We start from the raw sequence: 17355 nt of genomic DNA, 5'->3' as shown, positions 1-17355 counted from the left end.
ATTATAATAAAAGGAATAACATAAATGTTTATAACAAACCACGATGTGTGTGTGATTACCTATTTTAATACTGAATACAAGTTTAAACTGCATTGGATTTCATATATATAAAAGGTTACAAACCATACATAAACTGACTGTAAAACAAACAGATCTTATGAACAAACTGTTACAAACTATAATCAAACCGATTGAAATATAATCAAACTGACTGAAACATATGAAATAACTCTTACATTGAAAACATAAAAAAACACTTACAGCTTACAGATACAATAACTGGAGAATAACTTCCGATTGTGAGGACAGTATGATGGGAGTGTAAGGAAGTTACAGTCACACATTTAAACCAAGAAAACTAAGATAAGAAGATAAGAGAGAACCTGGTTTTGGTGTGTCAAGAAGATAGGGGAAACCATGATAGCATGAGATGGGTTCTAGCTGTAAGGTCGGGACAGTTGTTGTGGAGTAATAGTAGTTGTGGTCGAGTGGAGAACAGAGAGATAAAGAGATTAGAGAGATGAAGAGAACAGAGAGATAAACTGAGAAGGAAGAACTCGAGACCTACCGAGAATGAGGAAGGGTGTTCCCTTTTATAGGCGAAGGCTGAGGTTGCTTCGTAAAGAAGGAAAGAGGTGAAGTGACTTGATTGGACCAAAAGGGGGAAGAAAGGACATAAAGTAAAAAATAAAAGACAAAAGAAAAAGAAATATGCTTAAAGCGGCACCTTAAACAGTGGTACTTTTGTCGTCTTATGTCGGCAGCACAGTGCCTAGTTTGTCGTATGTGTCGGTAGCTTTGTCGTATGTGTCGGAAGCTTTGTAGTATGTGTTGGCAGCTACAGTAGAGAGCATCCTGATATAGTGGCTTGTACAGTTTATGTGGTGACATCTATGAGGTGACATGGTACTGTGGAGCATCTTTATTGCCTTTGGCTGAATTCATTAGGGTCTTCTTCTTCTGGGTCTGTTTCTTCTTCTTCTAGGTCTGCTTCTTCTAGTGGGAAATATTTATTGTTGTGCAATGGTGGGGATTGTACGGTTTCATCGGATGAGACCGGTTTTCTTCCTGCTTCTGCAAAGATATCCTTCATTTGTTGTTCTAAGGTTTCTTTGGAAGCATTTGGGTTTGATTGGAGCATTTTTCGTAAATATGTGGGGAAGTCAAATGAAGTATTGGTTGTATTATGTTCACATTGACTTGAGTTATATATGAGTTTTTTTTGAGGTATTCTTTTGAAAACTATGGTTATGGGATCCATATTAAAGATGTCCCACCATTTAACTGAGATTGTTTTGCCCAGTCTGGGAATATAGGTATGGTCGGCTGTATTATTAACAGAGATTGAGTATTCCCATTTCATAATCCATGAGAGTTGGTATAGTGCAACAAAGTAGAGGTGATTGTCTGTATTATTATCACTAATATTGAATCTCGCAAATTGTTTCTGCACTTTCTAGAAAGCAGGAGGTAAAGTTGCAGTAGTTGATCCCCAAACTAAAAACCAATTTTTAAACCAGTTAGGGAATCGTTCTAAAATAAGAATATACCAACTATGGGTATTGTTTGGATTTTTATAATAAAACATTTTATGCCATGCTTCAATGTATTCGGCATACTTGTAGTATTTATATGAAAAATCAGGATTTTGTAATTTCTTCCCTTGAGCAGGATTGCAACCTCACTCATCATAAGAGAGTAATTTCTTGATATGGATTTTGGAGTATGCAATTACTCTAATATTTTGTTGATAGTAATGGACAACAGATATGGATCCTGTTTCCATGAGAATTGCTTCATAATATTATCTAGTTTTGACTCCATTGGTTGGATTCAAATGGTTTATCAGGTATAATGGAGCAAGTTTGATGGGGTACATATTCGTATAGTGATCATCAATGGTAATGTTCATAAGGTATGCTCTTTCAGCGTATGAAGACCTAGGAAAATTAGGCTTCTGGTTTGATTTGGACTGTGCTTGAGTATAAGCGGGAGTAGATATATTTGCTTCTGGGTAAGTGATTTGGTGGATAGAAGAATTTGAAGGTAAAAGGGTTACCAAAGGCGGATATTCACCTTCGAATGGTATTATATTCAGTGGGCGTTTCTCATTGCGAGAATTGCTACGAGAACCCATGAGAGTAGGTGGATTGGATAGAGTAGTATTATTTTTATTAGCTGCAAAGAGCTGTAGTGCAAGTGATAGTGGTGATTCGTCGTCGTTGGCGTCAGTGTTGCCCCCCTGCAAAAATTCACGGGTCAGAAAACCAGGAAGAGAATTAGAAGACCCGGGAAGATGTTCAATAGTGAAATCAAAGGCGGACAGGATAGCCTGCCAGCGGGCAAATATTTGTTTAGCAACAAGATTTTGAACATCTTTTTGCAGAATATCTTTAGCTGCTTTGCAATCAGTTCTAATGAGAAATTTTTTATTGAGAATATCACTTTGAAATTTCGTAACACAATGGACTATGGCAAGTAATTCTTTTTTGACCATAGAATAGTTTTGCTGGGTTGGGTTTAAGAATGACTACATGATCAGCTGTTCTATTGACTCCTTGTAGTTGGAAGTTTGAAGATGGTGTAGGTTGTGAAGCAGAAGGATTTTTTATATGGTTACAAGAAATATGCATTCAACATAAAATAAACATTCCTCCATTTGATAATCTTCAAACTTTAGAAGAAAAAACTTACATTAGCACGAATGGTACTACTATTGCTAGTACACACCCTCCTTAAAAAAGTATAATACTCAAGGGAGTAACCCCTTCAAGTAAAGGAGAACCACCACAATCTCTTTATGATATAATTGCCACACCATATAATGTCCTACCTAAAGAAATAATTAAAAAACAAGAACTTATTCCCCATATTGTGAAACAAAACAATTATACTAATTTATATATGCAGTCTTTACGAAAACAAGCAGAACGTATAGAAAGATTAGTTTCTAAGGAGGTAACTCCTTCTCTTCCTAAAGCAGTTCTGTTCAAACCACCTCCAAAACTTAATAAAAATAAATTTCATATTGGTGAAAATAATAAAACCTTAATGGATCAGTTAATAGCTTAATTAGCTCAATTAGATATTAAAGGAATTCCTTCTCCCAAACTCAGTATTTCTATACCAAATATACCTGCTTCATTACCAGAATCTTCAGATAAAGGAAAATCAAAAATACCAGAGCATGAAACAATGATGCTCTAAGAAGTAGAACCAATTATAGAAGACATCATACAAAACCAAGAAAATGCTTTTATGAATACTACACCGATTGATATAAACAGAATAGCTTATGGTAAAACATGGAAACCAATCACAGCTTTACCATATTATATGAGACCTACACCTGTTGATGTCCAGCTTGAAGAAGATGCCATACAATAAGTTGTTTCCTATTCAGGAAGATCAATAGTTAATTGGACAATAGACAGTTTATCTGAATTAAAAATACTAGATGTCATGAGACATATGACAATGTTTGCTCTTGCAAACAAGATGGCAGGCAATCTAGACCAAAAGGTTGTTAAAGCAATAGTCAATAGATTCACTGGCTAGTTAAGAGGATGGTGGGATTTCTATGTGGATGATGAAACCAAAAATAGAATCCTTACCAATACAAGACAATGGACCGCCAGAAATGAACAAAATCAAGAAATAATTTATACTGAAAGTGATGCAGTAAACACCTTAATATATACCATTACACTACATTTTGTAGGAAGTACGGCCTTATTAGCAGCAAGATCAGAAGATCTGCTATCTAATCTGCGTTGTCTTACATTATCCCATTATAAATGGTATAAGGATGTCTTTTTCTCAAGATTATTAATAAGAGAAGATTGCCAATTAGACCATTAGAAAGAAAAATTTATTGCTGGTCTACCCTATTTATTTGCAGAAAAAGTCAAAGATAGACTTAGAAAGAAACATAATGGAATTATAGTATATTCAGCATATACACTTGGAGAACTTTCAACAAAAATATGTGCTGAAGGATTAGCTTTATGTACTGATCTTAAACTCAAAAGACAGTTAGATAAACAGCAAATTACCAAACAAAAAGAACTTGGTGATTTCTGTGAACAATTTGGATACCATATAGGTAGAAAAAATAACCCTGAAAGTTATATAAGAAAAAGAAAAAATACAAAAAAGAAAAGTATAAATCCAAATCCAATAAAGTACATAAACAAAATAAAAAGTCTAAACAAAAGTTTATAAACAAATTCTCCCCAAATGCAAAAAATAAAAGGAAACTTTCAGTATGTTATAAATGTGGAAAAGTTGGTCATTATAAACACCACTGCAAATTAAAAAAGAAAATAGAATCATTACACTTGGATGACTCAATCAAAACAAAATTATATAACATAATCAATTATGATTCTATATCTTCAGATTCTATTGAATCACATATATAACATATTCAAGATGATGACCTTTTATGGACAGAGCCGTCTGATTCTTCAGATTCTTCGACAAATAATGAATCATCTCATCCAATGAACGAATCTAATTGTACCTGCCATATACCTACACATAATCTTCATATGCTTACTCAAGAAGATAATCTAATATTAGATATTATTGAAAAAATTACAGATCCCGAAGAAAAAAGATCTGTAATCACCAAATTTATTACACTAACTAAAACAAAAGCAAAAACACCTCCAATTAGTAAAACACCTGACGAATACAATTTTGCTTCTATTATTAAAAGAGTAAGTGAACAACATACTTCTCAACAAAAAGAGCCTTCTATTTCAGACTTAAAACAAGAAATCAAAGAAGTCAAAAAGGAGGTACAGAAATTTAAAAATAGAATTAAGACTTTAGAATTACAAAATCTATCTCAACAAGAGACAGATACAGATGAACTAGAATTCGATCAACTTATTACAACATATAATCCTGATCCACCAGAAGAGATACCAGAAACCTCAGAAGCTCGACCACATCTAGTAACAATTCCCTCTGTAAATCTGATAGATAAAATTATGATTCAAAAATAGTTTGTTCAAGTCATTATAATCGTAGCAAAAGATTATCGCTTTCAAACCTCAGCCCTAATAGACTCAGGTGCTGACCTTAATTGCATCAATGAAGGACTAGTACCGTCAAAATATTTGAAAAAACAACTCAGATCCTAAATACTGCAGATGGTAGTAGACTCTTTATCAATTATAAATTATCTAATGCCTCTGTCTGTAATAACCACCAATGTATTAATACACCATTTATTATGGTCAAAGGACTGAGTCAAGCAATTATACTTGGAGTCCCATTTCTTACACTTCTATATCCCTTATCAATCGATCAAACAGGAATATCTTCGAAGCATCAAAATGTACCATTACACTTTGACTTTATTCATAAACCAAAATTAAAAAAAATCAATAATGTCAAAAGTCAGTTACATAATAAAGAAAAATTTCTTTGTACCCTAAAACAAGAAATTAAATATAAATATATAGAAGAACAAATACAGGATCCTTTGATCCAACAAAAGATTCAATCAATTCAACAACAAATAGAAACCTCTATATGCAGTGAGCATCCCAATGCTTTTTGGGAAAGAAAAAAGCACAGTATTAGTCTACCATATGAACAAGGATTTGATGAAAAACAAATACCCACAAAAGCTAGACCAATACAAATGAACACTACTTTATTAGACATGTGTAAAAAAGAAATTGATGACCTCCAAACAAAAAAGTTAGTACGACCAAGCTCATCACCATGGAGTTGTGCAGCTTTCTATGTCAATAAAAATGCTGAAAAAGAACGAGGAGTCCCTCGATTAGTTATTAATTATAAACCTCTCAATAAAGTATTAAGATGGATTAGATATCCCATCCCCAATAAAAAAGATTTATTAGATGGAGTAGCCAATGCTTGTATCTTTTCCAAATTTGATATGAAATCTGGATATTGGCAAATACAAATTCAAGAGCAAGATAAATATAAAACAGCATTTAATGTACCGTTTGGACAATATGAGTGTAATGTAATGCCATTTAGCTTAAAAAATGCTCCACCAGAATTTCAGAAAATAATGAATGATGTCTTTAACGCTTACTATCAATTTATGATAGTTTATATTGATGATGTCTTGATCTTTTCTGAATCTATAGATCAACATATTAAACATATTAATACTTTTATTCATGCAATCCAGAGTGCTGGATTAGTTGTATCAGCAAGAAAGATAACTTTATTTAAAACCACTATTAGGTTTCTTGGACATAATATTCATCATGGCACCATTATTCCAATAGATCGATCCATACAATTTGCTAATAAATTCCGGGATTAAATACTCGATAAGAAAGAACTTCAAAGGTTCTTACGATGTTTAAATTATGTTAGTGATTTCTATCTTAATCTTGCTATAGACGCTAAGCCTTTACATGATAGATTAAAAATGCATCCTTTACCATTGACAAATATTCTTACAAAAGCAGTTCAACAAATTAAACAAAAAGTAAAAACCCTTGTTTGCCTTTCTCTTCTCCATCCAACTGCTTTCAAGATAATAGAATGTGATGCCTCCGAATTGGGCTTAGGCGGTATTCTCAAGCAACGCATTGATAATCGGGAACAACTACTCAGATATACCTCTAAAGCCTGGAACCAACCCAGCAAAATTATTCTATAGTCAAAAAATAATTACTTACCATAGTCCATTGTGTTACGAAATTTCAAAGTGATATTCTCAATCAACAATTTCTCATTAGAACTGATTGCAAAGCAGCTAAAGATATTCTGCAAAAAGATGTTCAAAATCTTGTTGCTAAACAAATATATGCCCGCTGGCAGGCTATCCTGTCTGCCTTTGATTTCACTAATGAACATCTTCCCAGGTCTTCTAATTCTCTTCCTGATTTTCTCAACCGTGAATTTTTGCAAGGGGCCAACACTGACGCCAACGACGACGAATCACCACTATCACTTGCACTACAGCTCTTTGCAGCTAATAAAAATAATACTACTGTATCCATTCCACCTACTCTCATGGGTTCTCGTAGCAATTCTCGCAATGAGAAACGCCCACTGAATATAATACCATTCGAAGGTGAATATCCACCTTTGGCAACCCTTTCACCTTCAAATTCTCCTATCCACCAAATCACTTACCCAGAAGCTAATACATCTACTCCCGCTTATACTCAAGCACAGTCCAAATCAAACCAAAAGCCAAATTTTCTTAGGTCTTCATACACTGAAAGAGCATACCTTAAGGACATTACCATTGACGATCACCATACGAATATGGACCCCATCAAACTTGCTCCATTATATGTGATAAACCATCTGAATCCAACCAATGGAGTCAAAACTAGAGAATATTATGAAGCAATTCTCATGGAAACAGGATCCATATCTATTGTCCATTACTATCAACAAAATACTAGAGTAATTGCATACTCCAAAATCACGATCAAGAAATTACTCTCTTATGATGAGTGGGGTTGCAATCCTGCTCAAGGGAAGAAATTACATAATCCTGATTTTTCATATAAATACTACAAGTATGCCGAATACATTGAAGCATGGCATAAAATGTTTTATTATCAAAATCCAAACAATATCCATAGTTGGTATATTCAGTTCCGATTACCTATTTTCGAACGATTACCTATTTTCGGTAGCTTTATCGTATGTGTCGGCAGCTACAGTAGAGAGCATCTTGATATAGTGGCTTGTACAGTTTATGTGGTGACATCTATGAGGTGACATGGTACTCTGGAGCATCTTTATGGCCTTTGGCTGAATTCATTGGGGTCTTCTTCTTCTAGGTCTGTTTCTTCTTCTTCTGGGTCTGCTTCTTCTAGTGGGAAATATTTATTGTTGTGCAATGGTGAGGATTGTACAGTTTCATCAGATGAGACCGGTTTTCTTCCTGCTTCTGCAAAGATATCCTTCATTTGTTCTTCTAAGGTTTCTTTGGAAGCATTTGGGTTTGACTGGAGCATATTTCGTAAATATGTGGGGAAGTCAATGAAGTATTGGCTGTATTATGTTCACTTGGACTTGGGATATATATGGGTTTTTGTGGAGGTATTCTTTTGGGAACTATGGTTGTGGGATCCATATTAAAGATGTCCCACCATTTAACTGAGATTGTTTTGCCCAGTTTGGGAATATAGGTATGGTCGGCTGTATTATTAACAGAGATTGAGTATTCTCATTTCATAATCCATGGGAGTTGGTATAGTGCAACAAAGTAGAAGTGATTAGCTGTATTATTATCACTATTATTGAATCTCACAAATTGTTCTTGCACTTTTTGGAAAGCAGGAGGTAAAATTGCAGTAGTTGATCCCCAAACTAAAAATCGATTTTTAAACCAGTTAGGGAATCGTTCGAAAATAGGTAATCGGAACTGAATATACCAACTATGGGTATTGTTTGGATTTTGATAATAAAACATTTTATGCCATGCTTCAATGTATTCGGCATACTTGTAGTATTTATATGAAAAATCAGGATTATGTAATTTCTTCCCTTGAGCAGGATTGCAACCCCACTCATCATAAGAGAGTAATTTCTTGATCTGGATTTTGGAGTATGCAATTACTCTCGTATTTTGTTGATAATAATGGTTAACAGATATGGATCCTATTTTCATGAGAATTGCTTCATAATATTCTCTAGTTTTGACTCCATTGGTTGGATTCAGATGGTTTATCAGGTGTAATGGAGCAAGTTTGATGGGGTCCATATTCGTATGGTGATCATCAATGGTAATGTCCATAAGGTATGCTCTTTCAGTGTATGAAGACCTAGGAAAATTAGGCTTCTGGTTTGATTTGGACTGTGCTTGAGTATAAGCGAGAGTAGATGTATTAGCTTTCTGGGTAAGTGATTTGGTGGATAGGAGAATTTGAAGGTGAAAGGGTTACTAAAGGTGGATATTCACCTTCGAATGGTATTATATTCAGTGGGCATTTCTCATTGCGAGAATTGCTACGAGAACCCATGAGAGTATGTGGATTGGATAGAGTAGTATTATTTTTATTAGCTGCAAAGAGCTGTAATGCAAGTGATAGTGGTGATTCGTCGTCGTTGGCGTCAGTGTTGCCCCCCTGCAAAAATTCACGGGTGAGAAAATCAGGAAGAGAATTAGAAGACCTGGGAAGATGTTCAATAGTGAAATCAAAGGCGGACAGGATAGCCTGCCAGCGGGCAAATATTTGTTTAGCAACAAGATTTTGAACATCTTTTTGCAGAATATCTTTAGCTGCTTTCCAATCAGTTCTAATGAGAAATTGTTGATTGAGAATATCACTTTGAAATTTCGTAACACAATAAACTATAGCAAGTAATTCTTTTTTGACCATAGAATAGTTTTGCTGGGTTGGGTTCCAGGCTTTAGAGGTATACCTGAGTAGTTGTTCCTGATTATCAATGCGTTGCTTGAGAATACCGCCCAAGCCCAATTCGGAAGCATCACATTCTATTATCTTGAAAGCAGTAGGATGGGGAAGAGAAAGGCAAACAAGGGTTTTTACCTTTTGTTTATTTAATTGAACTGCTTTAGTATGAATATTTGTTCATGGTAAAGGATGCTTTTTTAATCTATCATGTAAAGGCTTAGCGTCTATAGCAAGATTAGGATAGAAATCACTAACATAATTTAAACATCTTAAAAACCTTTAAAGTTCTTTCTTATCGAGTATTTGATCAGGGAATTTATCAGTAAATTGTATGGATCGATCTATTGGAATAATGGTGCCATGATGAATATTATGTTCTAGAAACCTTATAGTGGTTTTAAATAAAGTTATCTTTCTTGCTGATACAACTAATCCAGCACTCTGGATTGCATGAATAAAAGTATTAATATGTTTAATATGTTGATCTATAGATTCAGAAAAGATCAAGACATCATCAATATAAACTATCATAAATTAATAGTAAGCGTTAAAGACATCCTTTATTATTTTCGAAAATTCTGATGGAGCATTTTTTAAGCCAAATAGCATTACATTCCACTCATATTATCCAAACGGTAGATTAAATGTTGTTTTATATTTATCTTGTTCTTGAATTTGTATTTGCCAATAACCAGATTTCATATCAAATTTGGAAAAGATACAAGCATTGGCTACTCTATCTAATAAAGCTTTTTTATTGGGGATGGGATATCTAGTCCATCATAATACCTTATTGAGATGTTTATAATTAATAACTAATCGAGGGACTCCTCGTTCTTTTTCAGTATTTTTATTGACATAAAAAGCTGCACAACTCCATGGTGATGAGCTTGGTCTTATTAACTTTTTTGTTTGGAGGTCATCAATTTCTTTTTTACACATGTCTAATAAAGTAGTGTTCATTTGTACTGGTCTAGCTTTTGTGGGTATTTGTTTTTCATCAAATCTTTGTTCATATGGTAGACTAATACTGTGCTTTTTTCTTTCCCAAAAAGCATTGGGATGCTCACTACATATAGAGGTTTGTATTTGTTGTTGAATTGATTGAATCTTTTGTTGGATCAAAGGATCATGTATTTGTTCTTCTATATATCTATATTTAATTTCTTGTTTTAGGGTACAAAGAAATTTTTCTTTATTATGTAACTGACTTTTGACATTATTGATTTCTTTTAATTTTGATTTATGAATAAAGTCAAAGTGTATTGGTACATTTTGATACTTCGAAGATATTCATGTTTGATCGATTGATAAGGGATATAGAAGTGTAAGAAATGGGACTCCAAGTATAACTGCTTGACTCAGTCCTGTGACCATAATAAATGGTGTATTAATACATTGGTGGTTATTACAGACAGAGGCATTAGATAATTTATAATTGATAAAGAGTCTACTACCATCTGCAGTATTTAGGATCTGAGTTGTTTTGTCAAAATATTTTGACGGTACTAGTCCTTCATTGATGCAATTAAGGTCAGCACCTGAGTCTATTAGGGCTGATATTTGAAAGCGATAATCTTTTGCTACAATTATAGTGACTTGAACAAACCATTTTTGAATCATAATTTTATTTATCAGACTTACAGAGGGAATTGTTACCAGATGTGGTTGAGCTTCTGAGGTTTCTGGTATCTCTTCTGGTGGATCAGGATTATATGTTGTAATAAGCTGATCGAATTCTAGTTCATCTGTATATGTCTCTTGTTGAGATAGATTTTGTAGTTCTAAAATCTTAATTTTATTTTTTAATTTTTGTACCTCCTTTTTGACTTCTTTGATTTCTTGTTTTAAGTCTGAAATAGAAGGCTCTTTTTGTTGAGAGGTATATTGTTCACTTACTCTTTTCATAATAGAAGCAAAATTGTATGCATCAGATGTTTTACTAATTGTAGGTGTTTTTTCTTTTGTTTTAGTTAGTGTAATAAATTTGGTGATTACAGGTTTTTTTTCTTCGAGATCTGTAATTTTCTCAATAATATCTAATATTAGATTATCTTCTTGAGTAAGCATATGAAGATTATGTGTAGGTATATGGCAGGTACAATTAGATTCGTTCATTGGATAAGATGATTCTGTATTTGTAGAAGAAACTGAAGAATCAGGTGATTCTGTCCATAAAAGGTCATCATCTTGAATATGTTCTATATGTGATTCAGTATAATCTGAAGATATAGAATCATAATTGATTATGTTATATAATTTTGTTTTTGATCGAGTCATCCAAGTGTAATGATTCTATTTTCTTTTTTAATTTGCATTGGTGTTTATAATGACCAACTTTTCCACATTTATAACATACTGAAAGTTTCCTTTTATTTTTTGCATTTGGAGAGAATTTGTTTATAAACTTTTGTTTAGACTTTTTATTTTGTTTATGTACTTTATTGGATTTGGATTTATACTTTTCTTTTTTGTGTTTCTTCTTTTTCTTATATAACTTTTCAGGGTTATTTTTTCTATCTATATGATATCCAAATTGTTCACAGATATCACCAAGTTCTTTTCGTTTGGTAATTTGTTGTTTATCTAACTGTCTTTTGAGTTTAAGATCAGTACATAAAGCTAATCCTTCAGCACATATTTCTGCTGAAAGTTCTCCAAGTATATATGCTTAATATACTATAATTCCATTATGTTTCTTTCTAAGTCTTTCGTAGACTTTATTCATAAACCAAAATTAAATGAAATCAATAATGTCAAAAGTCAGTTACATAGTAAAGTTACAATATTACTGTAGAAACCTAGTTAAATTTACATCTAAGAAAGTTGGTCCAAGAGTTAAGGCAAGCGACGAAAGGAAAAGTCTAGGCAAAGTATCTGCCAAGGCAAGGAAGAGCCGCTTAGGGGAACACGTTGGACCCTTGATCGTCCAGATTGTCCTTATCCGCAACATACAGATGGAAAATTTAATTAGGAATATTAAAGGTAATACTGCAACTCAATCTCAAACATTAAGAGTTAAAAATAAGGAGAAGATTATTATAAATGATATTGAAAATCATATCCAAAATTGGAATATTCCTAAGGTACCAATAAAAGATATTTATCACAAAGGATCATTTAAATTCAAATTAGGTTATGCTATAAAAATAGTAGAAGAAAGTCTATCCGTAACTCGAAATCAAGAAGACTTTCAATTATTATCAAGAAAATATATTGAAAAACATAAAGAAAATAATTATAAATATTTGCACATTGGGTTAATCCAAATAGCTATTAAACCTTTAACTCGACTAGGGTTAAACACTTCAGTGCTTGTATGCCTAAGAGATACAAGACACAATAACTTCTCAGATTCACTCCTAGGCATGGTAGAATCTAGCCTATGTAGTGGACCTATATATTTTAATTGCTTTCCAAATTTTTCTGTTTCTTTAATAGACCCAAACATATTAGATATATTATCTATAAATTTGAAGACTCATGGATTTAATATGATACATGGTTCTCAGAATTTAGCAATAGTATACAGAATTTATTATAAGGTGATGAATACTCTTTATCCTAATATTATGCAGGCTGATAAAAAAGATCAAACTATATTATTTCAAACAAATATAGAAAAATCAAATACAATTGTACCCAAAACAATTACTTGGTCCGATATCATTCTACCTCAATCATGGGCATTACAACATGCAAACCAACCCCAAGAAGCACCTAGAAATAATATTCCAAACCAAATAATAGAACATCCAGATGGAAATATTGAAATAAAATTCCAACAGTCTATCGTCAAGGATGATATAGATATTAGTAAGAAAAGAAATAAAAAATCATTAATACCTGCTAGAAAATCTTGTCATACTACTCCTGATGTTATCATACTTCCTTCTGCTTCACAACCTACACCATCTTCAAACTTCCAACTACAAGGAGTCAATAGAACAGCTGATTATGTAGTCATTCCTACCTATACATCTGAACCAGACATAGAGGAATTTCAAATACTTACATTACAAATAGAAGATGATACAGAAGAAGAAATAAATAATAATATATATGATACTTATGTAGCAGATAAATTAGCAAGAAAAAAGAAGAAAATTAATATTGACTATCTTAAAAAAGATTATCTTTCTCTAGAAAATAAGGTATTAGGGAATGGTATCTTCAAACCTTCCAACCTACGTTAATAGAATTATTTCATAAAAAATACAATACATTTCTCAAAAAAGAAAGAGAAACAAAAGGATTTTTTATATGGTTACAAAAAATATGCATTCAACATAAAATAAACATTCATCCATTTGATAATCTTCAAACCTTAGAAGAAAAAACATACATTAGCACGGATGGTACTACTACTGCTAGTACACACCCTCCTGAAAAAAGTATAATACTCAAAGGAGTAACCCCGTCAAGTAAAGGAGAACCACCACAATCTCTATATGATATAATTGTCACACCATATAAAGTCCTACCTAAAGAAATAAGTAAAAAAAAAGAACTTATTCCCCATATTGTGGAACAAAACAATTATACTAATTTATATATGCAGTATTTAGGAAAAAAAGCAGAACGTATAGAAAGATTAGTTTCTAAGGAGGTAACTCCTTCTCTTCCTAAAGCAGTTCTGTTCAAACCACCTCTAGAACTTAATAAAAAAAAATTTCATATTGGTGAAAATAATAAAACCTTAATGGATCAATTAATAGCCAAATTAGCTCAATTAGATATTAAAGGAATTTTTTCTCCCAAACTCAGTATTCCTATACCAAGTATACTTGTTCTATTACCAGAATCTTCAGATAAAGGAAAATAAAAAATACCAGAACATGAAACAATGATGCTCCAAGAAGTAGAACCATTTATAGAAGACATCATACAAAACCAAGAAAATGCTTTTATGGATACTACACCGATTGATATAGACACAATAGCCTATGGTAAAACATGGAAACCAATCACAGCTTTACCATATTATAAAAGACCTACACCTGTTGATGTCCAGCTTGAAGAAGATGTCATACACCAAGTTGTTTCCTATTCAAGAAGATCAATAGTTAATTGGACAATAGACGATTTATCTGAATTAAAAATACTAGATGTCATGAGACATATGACAATGTTTGCTTCTGCAAACAAGATGGCAGGCAATCCAGACCAAGAGGTTGCTAAGGCAATAGTCAATGGATTCACTGGCTGGTTAAGAGGATGGTGGGATTTCTATGTGGATGATAAAACCAAAAATAGAATCCTTACCAATACAAGACAATGGACAGCCAGAAATGAACAAAATCAAGAAATAATTTATACTGAAAGTGATGCAGTAAACACCTTAATATATACCATTACACTACATTTTGTAGGAAGTACGGCCTTATTAGCAGCAAGATCAGAAGATCTGCTATCTAATCTTCGTTGTCCTACATTAGCCCATTATAAATGGTATAAGGATGTCTTTTTCTCAAGATTATTAATAAGAGAGGACTACCAATTAGACTATTGGAAAGAAAAATTTATTGCTGGTCTACCCTATTTATTTGCAGAAAAAGTCAAATATAAACTTAGAAAGAAACATAATGGAATTATAGTATAGTCAGCATATACACTTAGAGAACTTTCAGCAGAAATATGTGCTGAAAGATTAGCTTTATGTACTGATCTTAAACTCAAAAGACAGTTAGATAAACAGCAAATTACCAAACGAAAAGAACTTGGTGATTTCTGTGAACAATTTGGATACCATATAGATAGAAAAAATAACCCTAAAAAGTTATATAAGAAGAAGAAAAAATACAAAGAAGAAAAGTATAAATCCAAATCCAATAAAGTACATAAACAAAATAAAAAGTCTAAACAAAAGTTTATAAAAAAATTCTCTCCAAATGCAAAAAATAAAAGGAAACTTCCAGTATGTTATAAATGTGGAAAAGTTGGTCATTATAAACACCAATGTAAATTAAAAAAGAAAATAGAATCATTGCACTTGGATGACTCAATCAAAACAAAATTATATAACATAATCAATTACGATTCTATATCTTCAGATTATACTGAATCACATATAGAACATATTCAAGATGATGACCTTTTATGGACAGAATCATCTGATTCTTCAGTTTCTTCTACAAATACAGAATCATCTCATCCAATGAACGAATCTAATTGTACCTGCCCTATACCTACACATAATCTTCATATGCTTACTCAAGAAGATAATCTAATATTAGATATTATTGAGAAAATTACAGATCCTGAAGATAAAAGATCTGTAATCACCAAATTTATTACACTAACTAAAACAAAAGCAAAAATACCTCCAATTAGAAAAACACGTGATGAATACAATTTTGCTTCTATTATTAAAAGAGTAAGTGAACAACATACCTCTCAACAAAAAGAGCCTTCTATTTCAGACTTAAAACAAGAAATCAAAGAAGTCAAAAGGGAGGTACAGAAATTAAAAAATAGAATTAAGACTTTAGAATTACAAAATCTATCTCAACAAGAGACAGATACAGATGAACTAGAATTCGATCAGCTTATTACAACATATAATCTTGATCCACCAGAAGAGATACCAGAAACCTCAGAAGCTCCACCACATCTGGTAGCAATTCCCTCTGTAAATCTGATAGATAAAATTATGATTCAAAAATGGTTTGTTCAAGTCACTATAATCGTAGCAAAATATTATCGCTTTCAAACCTCAGCCCTAATAGACTCAGGTGCTGACCTTAATTGCATCAATGAAGGACTAGTACCGTCAAAATATTTTGACAAAACAACTCAGATACTAAATACTGCAGATGGTAGTAGACTTTTTATCCATTATAAATTATCTAATGCCTGTGTCTGTAATAACCACCTATGTATTAATACACCATTTATTATGGTCAAAGGACTGAGTCAAGCAGTTATACTTGGAGTCCCATTTCTTACACTTCTATATCCCTTATCAATCGATCAAAAAGGAATATCTTCGAAGTATCAAAATGTACCAATACACTTTGAATTTATTCATAAACCAAAATTAAAAGAAATCAATAATGTCAAAAGTCAGTTACATAATAAAGAAAAATTTCTTTGTACCCTAAAACAAGAAATTAAATATAGATATATAGAAGAACAAATACAGGATCCTTTGATCCAACAAAAGATTCAATCAATTCAACAACAAATAGAAACCTCTATATGTAGTGAGCATCCTAATGCTTTTTGGGAAAGAAAAAAGCACAGTATTAGTCTACCATATGAACAAGAATTTGATGAAAAACAAATACCCACAAAAGCTAGACCAATACAAATGAACACTACTTTATTAAACATGTATAAAAAAAAAATTAATGGCCTCCAAACAAAAAAGTTAATAAGACCAAGCTCATCACCATAGAGTTGTGAAGCTTTCTATGTCAATAAAAATGCTGAAAAAGAACGAGGAGTCCCTCGATTAGTTATTAATTATAAACCTCTCAATAAGGTATTAAGATGGATTAGATATCCCATCCCCAATAAAAAAGATTTATTAGATAGAGTAGCCAATGCTTGTATCTTTTCCAAATTTGATATGAAATCTGGATATTGGCAAATACAAATTCAAGAAAAAGATAAATATAAAATAGCATTTAATGTACCGTTTGGACAATATGAGTGGAATGTAATGCCATTTGGCTTAAAAAATGCTCCATCAGAATTTAAGAAAATAATGAATGATGTCTCTAACGCTTACTATCAATTTATGATAGTTTATATTGATGATGTCTTGATCTTTTCTGAATCTATAGATCAACATATTAAACATATTAATACTTTTATTCATGCAATCCAGAGTGCTGGATTAGTTGTATCAGCAAGAAAGATAACTTTATTAGAAATCACTATTAAGTTTCTAGAACATAATATTCATCATGGCACCATTATTCCAATAGATCGATCCATACAATTTGCTGATAAATTCCCTGATCAA

This window comes from Amborella trichopoda, chromosome 8 (genome assembly GCF_054954075.1).
Source record: "Amborella trichopoda isolate Santa Cruz 75 chromosome 8, AtrichopodaSantaCruz75HAP2 v2.0, whole genome shotgun sequence".
Lineage (NCBI taxonomy): Eukaryota > Viridiplantae > Streptophyta > Magnoliopsida > Amborellales > Amborellaceae > Amborella > Amborella trichopoda.
Note: the sequence above shows the minus strand (reverse complement) of the source record.